This window comes from Trypanosoma cruzi, genomic scaffold (genome assembly GCF_000209065.1).
Source record: "Trypanosoma cruzi strain CL Brener 1047053516743 genomic scaffold, whole genome shotgun sequence".
Classification (NCBI taxonomy): domain Eukaryota; phylum Euglenozoa; class Kinetoplastea; order Trypanosomatida; family Trypanosomatidae; genus Trypanosoma; species Trypanosoma cruzi.
Genome location: NW_001849432.1, coordinates 7092 through 14842, shown reverse-complemented (window position 1 = coordinate 14842; position 7751 = coordinate 7092). Strand labels below are relative to the sequence as shown.

General features: G+C 52.6%; 1 pseudogene, besides 6 other annotated features; it reads left to right on the top strand.

The window, feature by feature from the left end:
• Window positions 1-4754: a sequence feature (areas not merged during assembly with more than two copies in the genome that could not be assigned to a particular haplotype).
• Window positions 526-3648, top strand: Tc00.1047053510413.10 (annotated as a pseudogene).
• Window positions 4755-4784: a sequence feature (haploid, non-Esmeraldo-like haplotype).
• Window positions 4756-5027: a mobile genetic element.
• Window positions 4785-7751: a sequence feature (heterozygous, Esmeraldo-like haplotype).
• Window positions 5001-5028: a microsatellite.
• Window positions 5041-7751: a mobile genetic element.

Genomic DNA, 7751 nt, shown 5'->3' with positions numbered 1-7751 from the left:
GGCAGCAACGGATTATCGAGCCACCGCGCTGTCCCCGGGGCGGGTGCGTAGCGGTGGTGTGTGCTTCACGGCCTCCGCTGCGGCTCCCACTTCGGGTGCCGGGCTCTCTTTCACATCTCCGATCGTTGGGCGGGCGTGCTTTGCGATGGTGGCTGGCGTGTGGGCCTTCGTATTTATTTTAGAAGACACGAGGAATAGTAGCAGTATATATATATCAACAGCGCTGAATGGATATTAGTACTGATATCTAAATGCCTATCTACATACATATGCAGCCAATAAAATGGCAATTCAATAAATCAGGAAGCCAAGCAATCCGTCAAATTTTAGGGGAACGAAGGGATACATCCATATCTATACAGATGCATCAATGAATAAAGTATCGTTTTTATGCTCATACCCATATCGATATATCTACACATTGATCAACGCCTATTTTCTTATGTATACCCCTCCATATAATGTTTTCACCGTTCTTTTTTATTCGTGGCATTTTGCTTCCGTTATATTACGTATTCTTCTCCCATGAGTTCCTGCTTATTTTTTTAGAGCGCATAGGCATTCCGTCCCGCGGTCAAGGTTTCATATGCACTGAAGCACCCCATCGGACAAAAGTCGCAAGGGTTCACGAAGCCCATCCCAATTGACTGATGGTTGCCACCTTTTTGATCTCCTGAGGAGCTGCGACGTGTGATTGCGTTGCCCCTGACACCCAACACAATGACAACCTTCAACGAGCAGTTTGCAGGCACATTGTGCAGTTTCCTTGGGGTGTAGCCCACACCCGTATTTTGGGAGTGAATGCACGGTGTACCTGTAGGGGATGCTGAGGACGGCGTCAGCGAGGCATGGGAAAACATGTGCTCCGGAACAAGTGTGTGTCGTTGGCCAGAGGAGGTCCTGTGCCAACGGCATCACTGATTGATGGCCAGTGATTTTGGGGCTGGGAGCTTCGGTGCTTTAAGGAATGGAATGGCGCTGGCTGACCAGGTGCCACTCGCCATCCGTTCTTTCCTGGATGCGGTTTAAGAGACGATACGGGCGCATGCAGAGGGGGAAAAGGAAGTAGGACATTGTGTGGAAATGCACGTGGACGTGTCAGAGCGTCACGATATCCCTCAACAAGTGTGGAGCCCCGACTTGATGATTCGATCTTCCTGATAAGACTGCCTGGGCTGGAGGTGAGTGCGCTGACTTCCGTTTCACCGAAATTTCCTTCATCTGACAGGCTGCGCGGCTGACGTGGAGGGACACCATGCGCACCTGTTTCCGGCGGGTGCGATGCCTTTTCCCACATTTGAGGGCGACTTTCCCGATGATGCAGTCTGCCATCCTCACTTGTTTTATTTGACGACACGTCGCAACGCGGGGTTAGTGCTGAGCGACGAAAGCCTTCCGTCTCGGTTGGAAACAAAATGGAGAGTCCATGAAGAGGCATGCTGCTCGCGACTGGCTGATGCGTTGCCTGGGAGGAGTCTGATTGCCACCGTGGGGCATCTCTCACTCGCCTGATTGCAGAGCCATCTTCACATTGCACAGTTCTCGTGTTCCTGAGTAATGCCGATAGGGGTGGATCGCATGATAGTGTTTTATTGCTGGAAGGCACTGTGAGGAGGAAAAATATTATTTATTCTTTCTTCTTCCTGGACGAGACGAATCCGTTCTTTGATTGAAGTACGAGTGCCTTGTCGCAGTTCTTTTTGGCCGTTGGGGCTTTGGTGTTTGTTCCAATCAATGGCTCTCACTGGCGGCTCCAAGACATAATATCGACTGGTGCCGTCGTTCATGGGCCCACGTTGCTTGGCTTATCAATTATTTGTGCAACTGGACAACAAATTTCTCTGTGGGCGTGGATCATGTTTCGCGGAATATGACCACAACAGCTGCTGACCGGGCTGGTGTTTGTTGCGTCCTGCATGAATCTGACGATGTTCTTGCGGATTTCACTCTGTTGCGTGTAAGTGATGTTACATCTGTGTCTTGTCGTGTGGCAGAGGCCTGAGCCAACGGAGGACAGAGTGTTGTGATGAGTTAGGGCACAGACAACCCTCGTGTTGCTCATCGCTATGCTCGTTCTCACTGCGGTCCTCGACGTGGGAACATTTTATTTTGTGCGGTATGGAGAGCACTCCTCCGCTGGCATATCGCCGTGTGGTGGTGTCTGGTTCAAAGGATCCTGTGGAATAGTTTGTGAGGGCGAAGGATGATGGCAGGACTGTCGTGCCCACACAGACGGAGACGAGAACAGGCTGGTTGATGAGCCCTGTAAGATTGCGCTCCCAATTGCGTCATTGGATGCGTGCAGAGCAGGTGGCTCTCCGGTGTTTGTTGGCTTCACGGCCATCCCGCTGGCCCCTTCTGAAGGGCATTCAAGAGCATTCGTTCCCTGAGGGTGTTCCTGCTGGGTGGTCCGCACACTGCAGTGCCCGCTCCATTGAGCCTTTTCTTTGATGGGAGGATGTTCTGTTGCACTTCTTGGGCTCCTGTGGAGGGGGAGGGTCATGGGGCAACATGCCCACTGCTTCGGTGTTGGTGCACCGCGTACTTGTGGCCGCGTTACGCAGGAGGCATCATCCTCCGTTGCAGGATGAAAGCAACGCGTTCTCGTCCCTTGCCAGCAATGCACGGTCTTCTTGTTATGTTCTTCGGGTGTTTCTGCCGGATAACGAGCTTGAAAATGTTTACGAGGGATGTGTGACTGCAAAGTTTGAGTGCCGTTGGTTTTTTTCTGACGGGCGGTGTTGAGGAATTACAGGCGCTTGCAGATGTCATCGCCGGTGTGAGGGCGGGTGTTTCAGCCACCCGAAGCGCGGCTGTTGGGAGGACGAGTTTCACTCTTGCGGTGGAAGCAGGCACCAAAGGGGCGAATGTGCGGGCTCACCACTCTACTTTCTGTACTGTTTTGCCGCGACGACTGGATATGATCGCCAGCCACATTGAGCCGTTGCCATGTGGCCGCAACGTTGTCTCGAAGGGGTCGAGAGGCCGCAGGGCACGGCATTTGCATTCATCCGTGGAAGTGTCACGGGGGAAGAAATGCGAGTCTCTTGGCATCTGGCATCTCGCTGCCTTTTGACGCCATATTCGGTGAGTCCGTGGGTACTGTCTGGTGCTTCTGCCTTTTACTGGATGATTGGAGCTGCTGAGATGTGGAGGGTATTTGCTGCGCCTTCTTTTTTTGGTATATTTGTCGCACGCCGTGTTCGAGACGGTTTTCGATTGCCGCATTGCATAGGGTGCTGCAAGGCGATGCATTATGCCACGCGATTGTGTTGTGGGTGCCATGCGGTGGAAATATTTGACGTCTTTGAGGTGCCCTTGGAGGGTGGGGTGGCGATCCTCCGGCGCGGGTGATCACTGACGGGTTCACACGCCCCTTTGAACCTGCTGTCCCTTCTTTGTACTTTCATGAACTGGCCGCGGATATTGCAGAATATATTCAGGTTGCTGCGGTGCTCCATGCATTCAATGTGTTGTCCTCCGCGCCGTCAACCTCGGCAGCTGACCGACCGCTCCCTTTGAAGGATTCGGGGGAGGATCCGTCCAATTTGTTCCGCGGCTGGAGTCACTTCCTTCATTTCTGTCGGCTAGACACGTCCACACCGTTACTTTGCGTTCCCTTCCCTCAATGGGAGGAATGGGTGACGACGGACCTCGAGAGACGGTGGCACTTTTTGTTTCATTGCCGGGGGGTCGGTCAGCGGCAGTTGATGCATCAGCCCTTCCTGACGGTCGGCGACACAAACTCTGTGGCCGAGACGATTTGGATGGGAGTTCACAGAGGCAGAATGCGCGCTTTCTTCCGTGCTTATGCCGATGGAATGCAATTATTTGCCTCTTATTGTGATGCCTCGTGTGTGCCATGACACCACATTGAGGAGAGCACGAGGTGCTATTGACCATGCTATTTTGTTAGGCACCACGGCTCTTTTCGGGTGTGTGATTCGACTGTGTGTTGGGTCTGTTGAGTGGAGGACGTGGATGGGCCGCGCTCATCCGACCGCTGGGCCTCATTTTTCTGAACGCCCTGACCAAAATGCTGCTCTCCTTTTGCTTGCCTTACCGGGCCTGGCGACCTCTTGAGGAGCGGTGCGTCGGCGTGGACTGTCGGGCTGCTGAGGAGGCCGTGGCTGCGCGGGATGTCCTGCGGATTTTTTTTGCGTTTCAGGACTACTGTAGAGAGGAGGACATTTATGCCTTCTCCACGTCCAGGAGAGTAAATGGAGGGATCGCGGTTGTGGGATCGCACTTCACGAGGGTCTGCGCTCGCTGATCGCGTCGACGGTGCGCTCTGTGTGTCTTCGACCACTGCCGAAGCATCCCGCCGTTTTTCTTCCGGTGAACGGGAAAATTCACCGACACGCCGAGGGTGGTGGGGGATGTTGCAGCAAGGAACGCTTTAAAGGTTCTACAGTGAGGGAGCGGTGCTTGCAAGGATCCCGCAGCAATTGGTATTCTGCTTGCCTTTAATTTCTCCTCTCTGTCTGTTGTTTGGTGCCGTTTGCCGGAGAGCGTCTTGGCCCGTGCGCAACCGTCAAATTCTCTGCTTCTGTATGTGGCCTCACATTTTTTGGGCCGTTGTGGACGGTGAGAGTAATTACTGTGGCGGTTACGACGAAGCGGATGTGTTACACTGTGGCTGGTGGCGCCACCCACTTCTTTGCCACGTTCTGTTTTGATGCTTTTTAGATTTTAATTTGATTTCTTGCACACAAACACACTCAGGCTATGAAGGAAGCTACGACCAAGCGCGATCCCTGGCTCAGCCGGCCACCTCAACGTGGTGCCAGGGTCTAGTACTCTTACTAGAGAGGAAGCTAAGCGCCTGCTGTTCATGCTTCAAACCCGATGAGTAGTTGTTACTTAGTTTTACGGGCCGGAAGGGCAGATGTTGGAGCCATTCTATAGTGGCTGCCCGCGGAGTAAGGTTATCCTTGCTACTGAATTCCTTCGTACGCTTACCAGAGCTGCACAATTGAGGTGTAGTTACTACGACTGGTAAGAGAAGAAAAAAAAAAAAAAAAAAAACCAAGCGCGATTCCCTGGCTCAGCCGGCCACCTCAACGTGGTGCCAGGGTCTAGTACTCTTTGCTAGAGAGGAAGCCAAGCGCCTGCTGCCCATCCGCTTCCCGCGGAGAGGCAGGAGGCGCCGCACAAACGGGTCGGAAGGGCACCAGATGGAGCCATTTACATGGCTGCCCGCGGAGCGGTATTTGTATCCGCTGCTGAATTCCATCGGCACTCATCAGCGCTATACATACCGTTTGCGTGCCGTATGTGACGCACAACGACAAAAGCTACTGCTAAGCGGAGGCATTGAGCAGAACCCAGGCCCCGTAGCAGTACTCCAGATGAACGTTTCTTGCCTCACGCCGTCAAAATTCGCAACATTAATGGCGCAAGGAGCAGACATAATAGCCATCCAGGAGACATGGAAGTCGTCAGAGCGGATCGCCAGCATGCATACTGGAGATTATGTGCTCTATGCACAGTCGCGCATCGGCAAGGGAGGCGGTGTGGCGGTGCTGGTGCGGAAAACTCTCCGCTCCAAGCGTATACCTCTCACCATCCCCCAGCATGACACCAGCCTTGAAGTGGTGGTGGTCCAGGTTGCTCTGGACCAGAACCGTGATCTTATTGTAGCGAGTGCCTATATGAGACCACCACCGCAAGTAACGCAATCCTTCAGGCGGTTAGTAAACTGCCTTCCAGCCTCGACGCCGCTCCTGCTGTGCGGGGATTTCAACATGCATCACCCACAGTGGGAGCCATTCTTGGAGACTTCTCCAAGCGAGGTTGCTGCAGAATTTTTAGAACTGTGCACGGATGCGGGACTCACCTTGGTTAACACCCCTGGTGCGATCACGTATGCCCGTGGCACAAGAGAACGATCCTGTATCGATCTGACATGGTCAAAGCATTTGACTGTGTCGGATTGGTCAGCTTCAGTGTCGCCGCTTAGTGATCATTATATGCTGACATTTACGCTGCATCAGGCATTTAAGGATACCATACCTTCGGCACCTAAGTTTTTCTACAGTTGGGGGAAGTGCAAGTGGGATTTATTCGTCAAGGACCTCGACGCACAACTTCCGGCATACGACTATAAAAAGCAGTCCACCGGCATTAAGGCTTTCACGAGAGCGCTTATAACTTCGTATCGACGACATTGCCCCCGCGGCATGCACAAGGACGGTCCCAGGCTTTGGGACGACACTCTCATGGAGGCAGAGCGGATTGCTACCGACAGCAAGGCCCGCTATCTACAGTTACCGACGCCCGACCGTGAGGCAGAAATGCAACGGACAAGGAGTCAATTCTTCCTCCTACTCCGAGAGCGCTTGCGCAACACGTATCTACGTCGCGTCAGCAAGTTAAATCCAGGCGAGCCACTCGCATGGAAATACATTTCCGGACGAAAAAAGGCATCACTTCCATCTCCCACATCAATTTTATTAGGAGATGGTCAACACACTTACAAAACAGCAAGGAGAGCAGCGAATGCTCTCAATCGCATCTTTCTTCCATTTCACCCCTCTCACAAGGCAGTTAGGTTTTCCAAAGACATCAACAGACGGAGTGCATCTTTGAACATTAATGCTTCCTTTCTTTTTGGGCAGCAGAACAACAGCGAGTCTGCTGCCTCATTTACTTCATTTTCTTCTACTTCTTCTAGCTCCGAGCCGCAGAACAACAACGAGTCTGCCGCTACTTCTAGCTTAGTTTCTTCCACCTCTCTTATCTCTTGTATTTCTGAGCCGCAGAACAACAACGAGTCTGCCGCTACATTTACTTCAGGTTCTTCACTCTCATCTAGCTCTGAGCCACAGGATAAAAACGAAGCTGCCACCACATCCGGTTTAGTTGCTTATCTTCACTCCCCTCTTGATGCACCTTTTAATCGTACGGAACTGCTTGCTGCGCTACGTAATACGCCGTATGGCAAGGCCCCCGGACCGGATGAAGTCTGCAGTGAGGCACTGCGACATATTTCGTCAAAGGGCCTCCGATTCCTTCTTCGTTGCATTAACCACAGTTGGACGACCGGTACGATTCCGGTTGAGTGGAGACGCGCTACCATCGTTCCACTCTTAAAACCCGGTAAGTCGCCGGAACTGCTTGAGTCATATCGACCCATCAGCCTTACCTCCATTGTGAGTAAGGTTGCTGGGAAAATGGTACTGAAGAGATTGCTTTGGGTGTGGACGCCGCACCCCCACCAGTATGCATATCGTAGCATGCGTACTACGACGATGCAGCTGGCACACCTGATACACGAAGTGGAGCATAATAGAAATCACTATTTCCAAGTGAGCCTTCCCAAGAAGAGCGGTATTGGCAATCAACTCCACTACAGACCCCATCGGACCCTGCTGGTGCTGGTTGATTTCAGCAAGGCTTTTGACTCCATAGATCATCGAGTCCTCAGTCGCTTGCTGGCTAATATTCCGGGGGTGAATTGTAGAAGGTGGCTTAGAAACTTTCTATGTGGTCGCTACGCGAAGACACGAGTTGGCCACAGACACAGCGATCGGCGTCCCATGCTGCGAGCAGCCCCTCAGGGGTCCGTGCTGGGACCGTATTTGTTCTCCCTTTACGTACACCCACTTCTCAATCTGCTGAACAGCTTTGCGGGTGTCACAGCAGACATGTATGCGGACGACCTCTCTATTATTGTTAAGGGGCAGTCCCGGGAAGACGCCATTCCCACTGCCAACATGGTTCTTCAAAAACTGCATGCGTGGAGTCAG